General features: G+C 45.9%; 1 long non-coding RNA gene across 1 annotated transcript; it reads right to left on the bottom strand.

The window, feature by feature from the left end:
- Positions 1-6,100: 6,100 nt before the first annotated feature.
- LOC119326262 lies at positions 6,101-9,819 on the bottom strand. Its single transcript, XR_005157879.1, has 3 exons — positions 9,011-9,819; positions 7,076-7,162; positions 6,101-6,504 (listed from the first exon to the last, which is right to left on the bottom strand). It is a non-coding gene; the product is annotated as an uncharacterized LOC119326262 (long non-coding RNA).
- Between the last annotated feature and the right edge of the window lie 3,672 nt (positions 9,820-13,491).

The following is a 13,491-nucleotide window of genomic DNA, read 5'->3' as shown; positions in this document are numbered from 1 at the left end:
TCTTTCACAAAAAAAAAAACAATTTCACGTAGCTATCCAAACCATGACGAGCGGGTCGTGGGATGGCATGCGCCGCTTTACCCGTTTGTGCTCGTGTGTGTGGTTTGTGTAGCTTGAGCTACACGGTATCCTTTATCTTAGCCATCCATTTTGGCATCAAGATCCGTGCAGGCACATTTGTCATTTTTGTTTCTTTCAAACGAAACAATGTATAACTTCAAACTTTGCAGGACAACAAAACATTCTAATTACTACGTGGAAAAAAACTTTCAGATTTTTTTATGCATTTAAAATGCTAAAATTTATTGTTTAATCAAAAAATCCTCATTTTGTATATTTATGTTGGTCCAAAAAATCTGAAAGTTTTTTCACACATTGAAGTTGTAAAGTTTGTTTGATCTGCAAAGTTTGAAGTCCATATGTTCTTCCATTTGAGAGAAACAAAAAAGAGAAATCTACTTGTTGCAAGTTAGTTGGATAGTACGGATTTCAAACCAATGTTGAAGGGCTGAAGATAAGAGGTTCCATGTAGGACGAGCTACAAAGAAACTTTGTGCTTGTCTTTCTGTTGTGATCAAACAGCTCCACGGATTACCACCACCTGACCTCGCGTAGATCGAGTTTACAACCTACAGCCAGCCCTCGATCGACCTCACCTGCTCCGCCTGGTCGCCGCCCCGACATGAGAGAGGAGGGTGAGATCATGGAGATCGACGACCTCCTCTCTCCGAGGTCCTGCTCCGCCTCCCGCCGGAGCCGTGCTCCCTCCCGCGCACCTCCCTTGTCTCCACGCGCTGGCGCTGCCTCTCCGGTGACCCCGCCTACCTCCGTCGCTTCTGCGCCTGCCATCGCCGCCACGCACCCCTCCTCGGCGCCTTCTTCACCGACTGCACCAGCAGCAACCACCGCAGCTACGTCACCTTCGCCCCTACACTGGATCCCCCAATCGCGTCCGCTTCTCCTTCCCGGCCTTCGGGTACCCCTGCATGGTCCTCGGCTGCCGCCACGGCCTCCTGCTTGCCTCCTTCTATTACCAGCCTGGGCACCTGGTTTGGGACCCCGTCACAGGGGACCAGCACCGCCTTCACCGGCGGAGGTACGTTAGGGTGAAACTATGCCACGGCCCCCCAGTCCAAAGCATTTGCATGTGTAAAAGAGTAGTCTGGCTAGTAAGATAACACCTATGTACGACTCAAAGCCCAGTCTGGCCCGCCCTGGCATTTTGTTGTAGCTCCGCCACTGACCGCCTTGATCATCCTCCGGGAGGATTCAAGTCGATGAATGGGGCGGTGCTTCGTAGTACCCAAGAGGACGTCCATTTCAAGGTGGTCATGGTAGGCCACGACGAGCAGCATACACAAGTGATCGCCAGCGTCTACTCGTCACGGACCCGTGAGTGGGGCAGTGTCATCTCCGCGCCCATTCCACCCACTGTTTCTGTAGTCACGGCGGTTCCAAGTGTCCTGATCGGGGATTCCCTTTACTGGTCGTCTTCTAGGGATCCGGCTCATCCGACTACCGTTCTTGAGTTCAATCTGGGCACTCACACCCTAGTTGTGATAGACGTGCCAGTCAATATGTAAGAGGATGGTGGGCTTGGTTTCCTCCTTTTGTCGGGCCACAATGCACAATTATGGAAGAGGAACACCGCCGGCGAAGGCGTTGCTTCATGGGCGATCACAAAAACTATTCAATTGGACAAGTTACTTTCCTTGAATACAAATACAGAGGAGGAGGAGGAGGAAAGGAGCCTGTCGATAGAAGGGCTTGCTGAAAACACTAATGTGGTGTTCTTGAGAACATCTATCGGTCGCTTTATGGTGCATCTTGAGTCACTATGGTCATTGAGGTGCAAGGAGCTTTCCCAAACTGGGGTCTTACATGTGCTTCATCCATTCACAAGTGTTTACACGGCTGCAGATAACAACACACCTTCACCATACAGCAGGTACAAAAAAATCCAAGTCATTTTTATATATAATTGGTTGATTGCATGTTGTATTATGATCGCTTGGCTCTTATAATCACTTGATGAGTTCTCAAACATGTTGTTTTCAAGTGTTTTGTTCTGATAAGTAATTGTTTGTGATGTTTATGATCTTGATTTCTTTAGTTATAGCTAGTTTCCTTTTATGTTTGTTATGCATTAGTTTTGCTTCAATAATCGATGGGTTGTCAGCATTCTATTTTGTCATGAATTTGGGTTTCTTTAATTAAAGTATGGGTGCGTCAAGTTGTTGGAACTTTTCTCTAATATGCTAATATGTCAGTACTATTTGTTGTACTGAACTATGTGTTTTGAGTTAAAACTAGCAAAAACATATTGATTTATTCTACGACACGTGAATAAAGGAATGAATACAAAGATTCTGAAATGGTCCGTATAACAAATGAAATAAATATAATTGATCCATGCCTGCTGAGGTGTATAAAAATTGTATAATAGTAGTGTCAGTGCATAGGGCAATGCTAGGCGCCGGCATGCCGGCCTAAAATTTCGGACGATTACTCCCTAGCCGTGCGATTGGCCTTCCTCCAACCGTTCTATTATTATCCTTTTAGGTCATCTTCCTCTCTCTCTCTTTCTCTCTCTCTCCCTTCTTTGTGCGTGTACATCGTCTTGCCCGCCACGCGTAGAGGATGGGAGCAAGACAACAAAGCTCACCAGATCAACGTCGCTCGCTAGATCGCCGCCGCTCGTCGGGTCGTGGCTGCTCACGACGGCGATGCCGCATGTTGTCTTCGACGATGGTTCTCGCCGAGGAACCTCCCCTGCCCACAATTTCTGTTGCAAAACTCGTCGTCGGACCGCTTGCAACTTCCCCGTCTGCCAGTGACAACTCTTGTCATCAACGCTCCATTGTTGCAGCACTCCGATGCGTCGCCCCTCACCGCCTGAGTTCCGCAAACAAAAGGGCACCAATCGCACCAGAGAAACGGATGTAGCAAAAAGACAGTCGATCGTAGCAAAAAGCAACGGCGGTTGTAGAAAAAAAACGCCGTCGTCGTTGCCCGTGGGTTGCAGCTCCATCGTGAATGGACGTGTCAAGAAAATCACCCGATCATAGAAAAATAACATGACGGTTGAAACAAAAAAGCGTTGCCGCCGTCGCGGAGCTCGCAACTCATCAATCGATTGTTGCAACCTACAGAAAGAAAAGTTGGAACCGGCCACCGCAATGACGGCAAAAAGGTTGCAACCAGAGTTTCCGGAGCTGCAACCGTCACCGGGTGAAGATGCATCAATTGTCGGGGGTGATGCTGGGTCCGTGAACAGAGGAGCTGCAACTGTTCCATGGCGGACCTGCCACCGGCAGCGAGCTGGGAGCTGCCATGACGAAACAAATTGTTGCAGGTGGCATTGACAGTGCGGCGACTTCGAGGAGTGTGCCGAAGCGGTGGTGGGGGGAGCGGAGCAGTGGCTTTTCTGCAACTGCGGCAACCGCTCACGGTGGTGTTGCCACCGGCGACGAGCTGTGACATGGCGACGAGGTGGCTGTAGCACGTTGATGGCCAGACGGCGGCCAGCTTCGTAAAGGTGAGAGAGAGGGAAGAGTTAAGGCGCGCGATTTGTTTGCGCGTGAGTCCACTGTCCATGACGTATCGTGGCCAGAATAGCTAGGGGCTGCGCACGTGGACGGATTGGCCGAAGCTTCGGCCGGCGCGCCGTCTAGAAACATTTTCCTAGTGCATATGGCTGCAGCGTTACGTAGTTGGTTGGATTTAAAAAAACAGCTACATGCATAAACTAGCTTGAACCACATAACTGTAAAATTTCTACCACAATCGGCATATTTGAAACTTAAGGCTGATTTAGTTATTCTTCATCACATATTGTTATATTGGTTGACATTATTAATAATCTAAGTCCATACTTTACCATAAAAACTTTGTTCAATATTTATAGAACATTTATTCATTTTTATCACTTTTATTTAGGAGTGCTGGCGTCCTGATACAAATTGCAAGTCCATTTGTACGCGAGAAAAACAATATGCATTTGTATATTCCCTAGTGTGTTACCGCGATGTAGGGTTAATTAGTCCGTGTGGGCCTGATAACCTCCTTTTGATGGTTTGCGCCAATCTTTAAAATAGGCGCCACACACAAATCCCTGTAAAATCAACCAGAAGATGTATGGTTTTGAGCGGAAAAAAGTATATTTTTCGTCCTTCAACTTTTGACGAAGTCTAGATTTAGTTCTTTAACTTTAAAACCAGACAACTTGCAACTCTAACTCTTAAAACCGGACAAGTTTAGTCCCTGAGGTTGTTTATGTGGTGACTCAACCCGGTTTTGACCAATCGCAAATTAAACACAACGTCCACCTCATCATCATCTTCTTACTGGTGTCAGGCATTTTATCGAACACTTCGTAGGCAGAGGATGCTCGTCATCTCGTCCATCCCGACGGCCATGCTGCTCTACCCCCGCATGTCCAGCAGCGCCGTCCGGAGACCCCATTGCTGGCGGCCAGGAGCATCCCGCGGGGGCGGTGCTGACGGTTGGAAAGCTGGCTTGCACGGCATGGATATAGCGGTGGAACGGCGGGGCGGCCGCATACAGTAGCGCGAACCATGCCGTCGTCGTGGGCGCACCCAAACCGGCCATAGAAGCTTCCCGAGCAAGGTGCTGGAGCTTGACGCCCGGGTGCCTCGACTCCGCGGCCTGGCCCTTGCCCCAGCGCGTGCGCGCCAACGCGGTCCCGGATGCGAGCACCGCGGGCTCGAGGGCAAGCACCACCGGTGGCGACGAACGCGTGGCTGCATGTCAGAAGTGGCGGGAGCGCGTTGTCCAGGCCCTCGGCGAGCATTCCACAGACAACGTCGAGGAGGTACACCACAGGTCTATCAGTACATGCACGCCGCCGAGCTCGATGCGTCCGGAGTTTGAGTATCTCGTCCTCGACCAGGCGGCGCTGGTTTCCAGAAGGGGAGCTCCAAAACGGCACGAACGTCAGCTTGGTCGCTTGCGTTACTGGCGAGCTCCTGTCTCGTACTGGTGCGGCCCGCGGTAGTGCGTGTAGAGGTTGGCAGGCAGCCAGGGGTTGTGCCATGGCGAGGTGCACGGGGTTAGCAGGGCTGTTGCACGCGGCCAGGGATAAGAAGGTAGTGGCGGCTTGGAGCGACTAGTAGGCAGCCGAGGATGCGGCCATGGTGACATATGGTGGCTAGCAGGACCACAATGGTAGGCGAAACATCCTATGTTTGATGAAATGCTCAAACTGACATAGGAAGAAGGAAGAAGAGATAGGGCCAGGTGGGAGAGAGAAATACTGCCACATGGACGAAAACCAGTCAAAACCACACTGAGTCAGCAGCGATACCGGGTTAGCCAAGACGAGGGACTAAACTTGTCCGGTATTAATATTTAGAGGTGCAACTTGCCCGGTTTTGAAGTTGAAGGACTAAATTTAGACTCCGCTAAGAGTTAAGGGACGAAAAGTGTACTTTTCTCTTTTGAGCGTAGGCAACATTTCTCTTGCACAAGACAAATTAATAGACTGACTTCCAGGCTAATCTAAACCTGAATGGTCACGCTCGATTTGTTGTTGGAATTTACTAGTACAAGTTTATCTTGTTTTATCTTATTATGGTGTGGAACAAACTTAAAAATAGCTCTAATTAACTTCCCTCTTCTCCCTAGCTCGCTAGATGAGTGACAACTTAGAATAGTTCCCTGTTTGTGCATATGTTCATGTCTGGTCATTGACAAGAATGCTGTCATGCTAAGTAGTGTGGCAGATGAAATACTTTCCCTTCCTGTGCTTCATGGACACTTTTCTGTTTTATTTGTACTAGTTCCATGGCCTTTGAATGGTCTTTTAGTGGTTTTTGATTCATTAAGTACTAGATCGGGATCGCGCCCTGGCGCGAGGCTGCCGGTCCAAACGTGTTTAGTCAAGTAGTGAATGCTTAGCCAGTAGCAATACATGTATATCATATGTATTCATATATGGTAATAATACAACGAAAGAGAAACATTCAAACGTGATATAAGCGAGACATAATACCACTCAGAACTAGCATGAAACTATTAAGGCATAATCGATCTCAGTTCGTTCATTAGATTAAAAAAAAGTCACTCGACAGGAAGCTCGAAATCAAAAGCGCAGCCATCCGATACGATGGTTAATAACAAAAGTGATATAATATGAGAAAGTTATCAGAGCAGAAACATAATAAAGAAGAAGCAACTAAGCATGTTAACAAACATGACCAAATGAAACACCCTCAAGGTGAAGACAATTGTTGATCTAGTGAACCATAATGTATATGTGCCTTCCACTACCCTCAGAATTGTTACAGGGAACCTCACATGGATCCTGGCACACTTGTATAAATTTCTCTCATGCAAAGTGTCTAAAACATGTCTATGACCTCATTAGGCACCATCTTGTTGGCATGATTTCCCTATAGAAGAGCACACATGTATACTCTTGATAGGGCCCTCATCGAAGCAACCCCGCTGATACCATAGCCTGGAGATTCGCAGGTAGATGTGCTGGTTCCACACGGCCGAGAAAATGCTAGATAAGTCAACAAAATTGTACAGAAGCAGAGGGGGTTGGATAATCTATGGCACATATGAAAGAAAAACCAGTATTGGCACAAGTTTTAGGTAAGAATGATACTTGGACAGTAAATAAAAAACAACTGATTAGAGTTATTTCTCAGTTTAGATAGAATGGAAAGAACCAATGATTGTTTACATATAGCAGAATTATGTCTGAGTTCAGATAAAAAAGAAATAGGCACCGATTGTTTCCATATAGCAGAATAAATGCTAGGTGAGTAATTTGCTGATGCCAAAATAACATAATTAGATACATATCCATAATTAGTTAAAACCATTGAAAGAAATCATATATAGTATAAGCTGGAAGACATAATACGTCAAATCGGAAGGAGAAGCACTCTAGATAACAGCCATTCATTTGATAATCAGCAACATCAATATAAATGAGACCAATCTTTAACCGTAGTGTCCTATACAACACCCGGAAAACACAATTAGCTTACTATACCTATATAAATTTCTTGGAGAGGTCGAACGAGAGAAAGATGAAGGGTACCTGAACAATGGGGACGAGATCGCTTCTCTGGTGTGCCCCCGCTCCGGTCAAACCACAAGACAACCCTCCGCCACGGCACGGACCGAACTGCAAAATATCCAGAAACATCAATAGTCATCTTTAGTTCAGCTAGGTTGATATATGGCAATGGGAATCAAATAAGTTGTGTGTCTAGTATGCATCAGTATTTAGTAGTCAACTTTTTCTGCAACACTAAAGAAACTGAACTTCTAGTAAATTTTTCTCACCACCAAAGATCAATGCACTTTTTAAAAAATATCAATTTAGAAACCAAATGCATCACCAGAAAGATATAAACATATGGTTTAATATAAATATATATCGCATGTTTGGATGCTGCCCAAGCCAACCTTGCCAGTCACAGGGGCACCAAAATTTTGGCAGAGCAATCGGCCGCCTGCTTCTCACCAAATAACTGGCGTGGAATTGAACTGAGATGTGGAGCTATCCTGGGCACGCCAAAGAATTGGCATCCATCCAAATGCATAGCGACCACTCAGTCAACGACCAATTTTTTGGCACGGCGGCTCTGGGATCGAATCCAAACAGCCCCATAACAGAGCAACAAAGAAATTGTCCGCTGGGATTGAGCTGACCTAATGATAGGGCAAGATGATTTCCATATCGGATATGCACAGCCCACAAAACTTAAACCGAGATTTAAGTGCCCAGATGCAATATCATGCATAGTTCTAGATAATGAACAATAGAGATTGATGAAAGTCTAGGTTCCACTTGTTCTTCAGAAACCAAGAACAAAATGTACAAAATAACAAAATAATATTTTTTTCCCTTTGTAACAGGGTAGGCCATGCGAATTCTGCATCATGCCAGTTCTAAATATGGTAGGGAGCTTTAATATATCAATTAGCTGAGGCATAGGTTGCATTTGCCTAATATATGAAGTATGTCAGATGTTAATAGATTAAGTAAATTACTTAGTACCATGGATTTCGGTGGTGAAAAACATAAAACACTCTATGTATACTGAATGTTTAATTAGACAAACTCAAACTATTATTCAGAATGTTACAGCCAAAAATAGTGTACCCAAGCAAAAAATCAGTGGCACTGAGATGCATGGTGACATCTTCTTACTGGCCTCCTTTCCAAAAGAAGTTCAATAAGCACTACACTAATAGACCAACTGAACATGAAAGACACAAACATCGCGAAAACTAAAAAAAATGCTATATACTTTCTATCTCCTATAGGACACTGATTTATGATAACAGAAATCCGAGGGTGAGCCCTCGTCGTTAAGTAAAACTATATATTTTCTATAAAAATTCCTGCAAGAGTAAATTAATAACATCCTTGCCTTCAAGTGAACCCAACAATTTGGTGGACATATCAGAGGCGAGGGAAGAGAGAGTAAACAGAATATACATGCATTTTATTTCCTTCACAATTTGTGCGTTCATGCATAAAGAAGCAATGACTGCCGTTAGACTATCACAAAGAAACTCCAAGAAAATTAAACCGTAACAGTAGGAGACTGGAAACTAAAGAGGAAATATGTTGAGGCAGCCTCTATACAGTAGGAGGGATTAGCTAAATTCTTTTGCTTGTAAAAGAACTACCATAATGTGACTGGCATTGATCATTCACATGATCAAGTCATGTGTGTACCAAGACAAAATCAAATACATGGTACCGGCACATTGATGCATAAAACAAAAAGATTCCTTGCCTATTGGCATTACAGACCATGATTCCGCTAACAAAAGAAATGCAAAATTGGCATTACAGATCACAACTCCGCTCACTAAAATAATCAAGGGAAGTACAAAGAACATACACACACACACACACACACACACACACAGCATATTTGGGCTTAGTACAGCAGCAGAAACCAGAAGGAACAATAATAAAAACAGAGCATATTTGGGATTGATGAAGATTGCTCACCTTCTCCAGGAAGAACAGGCGGTCGATGAACTGCGTGGAAACCTCGTCCAGCTCCACAACATCGGTGACCCGCAGCGGTCAGAGATAGGGATGGTGAGCAGAAGCAGCGCGAGATTGACGGAGAGAGGAGTCCTGCGTCTTTAATCGAACGTGTCTCACCTTGAGGTCCTCGACGTCTCCGCAGCCCGTACTCTAAAGCAAGCTCGGCACAGGCACAATTTGCAAGATCCCGGGCATGAAATGAACGCCCAAAAGGGAGTGCAGCAACAATGGAAAGAAACGCTAAAAGGGAACATAGAGCAGAAACCAACCCAAAATGCAAGCAAGAATTTTTAAAAGGGAACATAGAGCAGCATGAGCATGAGGCATAGAAAAATGGGGTCACCTTAAGATCAAGAATCAGTGGCTCTCTCTCTCTCAGTTCAAATCAGAAGGAAATAACCACTATTATTGATACCACTATTATTGATTAGAGTTATTTGTAATTAGGCAAAGCACTACAACACTGGATCCTAAGCAACAGCTGAGGCATACAAAACTACAAGTGCTTGTTCTTTTCATAAATAAACAACCTTTAGTATCTCAACCAGAACCAAAGCAAAACAAAAATCATGGTTAAGTAACCAACAAAGGAAGAATGAACCTTTTTTGAATTTTAAAGTAGCAAGACATGAAAAGTTCTTTATTGCCTTCAATACTACACACATTAGGGGAGGTAGCTGCAGTTCTATTGCATAGTGGGCTCAGATTCACCTTTCCTCGATCATATAACCTACCCCCATCATCTCTTATCACCAGATCAATCTGTTTATACAGTAGAGCTGCCCTGGTTATCACTCAACAAGAATGACCATCCAAGGACAGAACAATAAGTATCACAGGATCAAAAAGGATTCTAGAGACAAGAGGGAGGATCCAACTTGATACCCACAGGTGCTTTGATTGCTCAAAGGCACACTTATTTCAGCGACGGTTAATCATTATCACCCTAGCAAGGATGGCTTCCGACCGATGGGGCACGTGCGAATAAAAAGGGTTCAGGGTTCAATGCATATGGGCTCAGATTTGCCTTTCCTCATCATATAATCTACCCCCATCATCTCTTATCACCAGATCAATCTGTTTATACAGTGGAGCTGCCCTGGTTATCACTCAATAAGAATGACCATCCAAAGGACAGAACAATAAGTATCACAGGATCAAAAAGGATTCTAGAGACAAGAGGGAGGACCCAACTTGATACCCACGACTAATCATCATCGCCCTAGCAAGAATGGCTTCCGACCGATGTGGCACGTGATTCAAACGCGGTGGGGCAGGCTATTTACGCGCGGTGGCACGGTCGAGGTGAATCTGTTCATTGCAACAGTAACTATTTTTTATCTGATGGACGAGGTCACATTTGCAATAATTGTCAGGAAAGAAGAGTATATACTAATTTTTCAGGCAATGAAATAGAGTCACATTTGCAATAATTGTCCACAGTTTAATTGATCATAATCCACCGCATTCTTGACACTAAACAAATTCATAACCGCTAGTTTCCGAAATATGATGTTGTGAATATAATTAACCTGCATAAGAAAAGGAATAATTTCTGACCAAGAAATAGCTCACGACCACTACTCTCCATCACCACTATGAATCCACCCAAGAAATAGCTCAAGGATTAATTGGTACAGTTTCAGATGACATGTTTTATTTTCACCTTTCTATCTAAACTGTACCAAAACGTGATTTTGCTTCAAACGTGATGAGTCAAAACATGATGCCATCTGAAACTTAAGCATCCAGAGAGATGTGGGGTAGATGGGGGAAGGGAAGCTCACCACGTTGGTCTGTAGAAGATGTGACTGGACTGCTCTATCCGCTGTATATTTGTTTATATATATTCAGATTCAGAGGTGTTTGGTGCTGGATGTTGGCCTGGTGCTGCTGCTCCACCTCCTCTTCTCTGGCCGCTGTACCATCTACACCCGCAGCTTCTCCATGGATGGGACCCCTTCCTTCCTTGACACAAGCAGGGTAGAGGTTGCCTGCCTGCACATCGCACACACGCATCAGAGAAAGAAAGAAAACCAGAGGAAGAAGAAGAAGAGAAACGAGAGAAGGAGGGATCTGACCTAGGGCGCAAGACCGATGGCGCGAGGGCGAGCAGAGGCTACGGGTCGAGCACTCTGCGGGGGCGGAGCAGGAGGGCTCGGGAGCCGCCGCCGTGCCCGGGGACGAGCTCGCGGACGGGGAGGGCAGGCGCCCACTCGCCGTCGCGCAGCACTGTGGCGTGGTCGGAGGAGAGGAGACGCGTGACGGCGCAGCACACCGCCTTGCCCTGCTGCTGCTCCTCCCCGCTGCCGCCGCCGTCGTGCTCCTCGTCCTCCCTCCGCTTTTGCTCATCGTCGTTGGGGAGGGGGGGGCTTTGCGGCGGCGGCGGCGGCGGCGGCGGCGATGTGGGCGGGAGGAGAGGAGGCATGCGGGAGGGGAGGCGAGGGGAGGGGAGGGGAACGAGAGAGAGGGAGAGGAGGCGCGCGGGAGGGGGAGGCGAACCGGCTAGGGTTGCCTCCACGGGAGCCGGCCCTTTTATACCCCAGGCGAGTGAAATGACGAAAATGCCCCCGGCGGGGCAGGCTATTTACGCGCGGTGGCACGGTTGAGGTGAAACTGTTCATTGCAACAGTAACTTTTTTTATCCGACGGACGAGGTCATTCCAGGGCTCGATCCGACAGCCCAGATCCGATCAAGCACGCAGATCCAACGGCCAGGAATCCAAACGACTGAGGAGCCGGGAGGATCCTCCGCATTCTTATTTCTGGATACCCATGGCCTAGTGTGATTTGTATGTTTCTCCACCGCATAGTTAACTAGATGATACCCCGCGCGTTGCTGCGGGTACGTGTAGGTCTATCTCTATAAAATTGCACATATGATATAAGGGTAGACATTGAGTAATATAATGTAGAATAAGAGCTAAAAATAGATTTTCTTGCTAAGTTCTTAGTGCTTTGCAAAAATGGTTTACTTTAATCTGCACAAAAGTCCTATTAAATTTTCTAACAATTAATCATCTAATGATTAACTCTGGATGGAACTAACCATAATATAACATCGAAAGGAGCCCGTAAATTTAATCTGCATAGAATAAAAAAGTGTGACCTTATTCTTTAATATATTTTTCTTGGGAAAGGGTCGCCATGTACCTCTTGCGAGGAACAATGGAGCTATATATGTAAGTTGAAATACACAGAAGAAAAGATACATATTTTGAAAGATAAATGAATTGCTATAAGTCAAGAAAGAGGAGCAATTGCCTCCAATTAATTTAGCAAGCAAGTAGTGGAACAAAACAACAGAGGAGAAAAATACAAAATGGTTACACATTATGCCCCAAGTGTTGAGCTTCATGGCTGTCGGTTAGAATCTCTTGCCCGTAAACTGCAGCAACACAATGACCTATTGATGCAAAATCAAAGAGAATGAAAAAACATGATACGTTAGATGGCAAAAAGCTAAACTAAGAAAAAGTAATAAGATATGTAGGAGGGAGATGGAAGAGACATCCCGTGGAAGTACCTAGTGACTCAAAATGTATAGCCAGTGTTGCAGCCGGTGTAGACCGTTGACGGCGGTCTGGTGGTGGACCTTTTTTTTGCGAATAATGTTGTGGTGGACCTCACCCTAGCATCTCCCTTCCTTTGCCGTTGTGGTCCTTCCCTGGATTCTATTCTCCAAGAAGATGGTGATCCCGATGATTGCATCTTCAAAGGAGGAGATGGAAGTATTGTTGCACATGATGAACCATGGGATCCTCTCGGTTGTCATCAATTTGCAGTGCCTGCTGAGCATAACTCACAAGCGACCATGAGAGCAGCCATGCGATCGTGAAGATCGTTGTGTAGATGGCCATCCAAGAGACACATACATGGCATATAGGAGAATAAATAAGTACTGTGCCGCTTGTTTACCTCGGCAGCCCGATGGTCATTATGAGGGTGGCCCACTGCTCCCTTAACCTCTGTAGCGGGCTCGTCGTCTGCCTATCATCAGTTTTGTGTACATGGACGTAGTGTTGTGAGGAGAAGAAGGGTCAAATCTGGCTGGAGGCCATGTAACCCTTGGGTTGTGGGGAAGTATGGAGCATTACAAAAGCAGTAACTACAGGAAAAGGAAAGACAACTCGTAAGTGGCTCTGAAGAAAACTAAGACAATAATGAATGGCGTGGCTTCACCATCATCGAGAGAAAGGAGTACCCTGGACGGGTTCCCTCCATAGCTGCGGGAACTGAGCTTGCTGAAAAAGGCTACCATCCCTGCAGTAGAAGCCTGGCTCTGAATAAGCTGGGGCAGCACCCTGTTGAACGCTCACCGGGGAAGGTGGATGCAACGCTCCTCCAAACTGTCGCTGCCAACGGAGGCCCTGCCCGGTATTTCAAGGCCGGAAAGAAAGCCAGGTCGATCTAGACTCCAATCTCACCAGCAAAGCAGC

This window comes from Triticum dicoccoides, chromosome 6B, assembly GCF_002162155.2.
Source record: "Triticum dicoccoides isolate Atlit2015 ecotype Zavitan chromosome 6B, WEW_v2.0, whole genome shotgun sequence".
Classification (NCBI taxonomy): domain Eukaryota; kingdom Viridiplantae; phylum Streptophyta; class Magnoliopsida; order Poales; family Poaceae; genus Triticum; species Triticum dicoccoides.
This window is presented reverse-complemented; position numbering and strand designations above follow the sequence as displayed.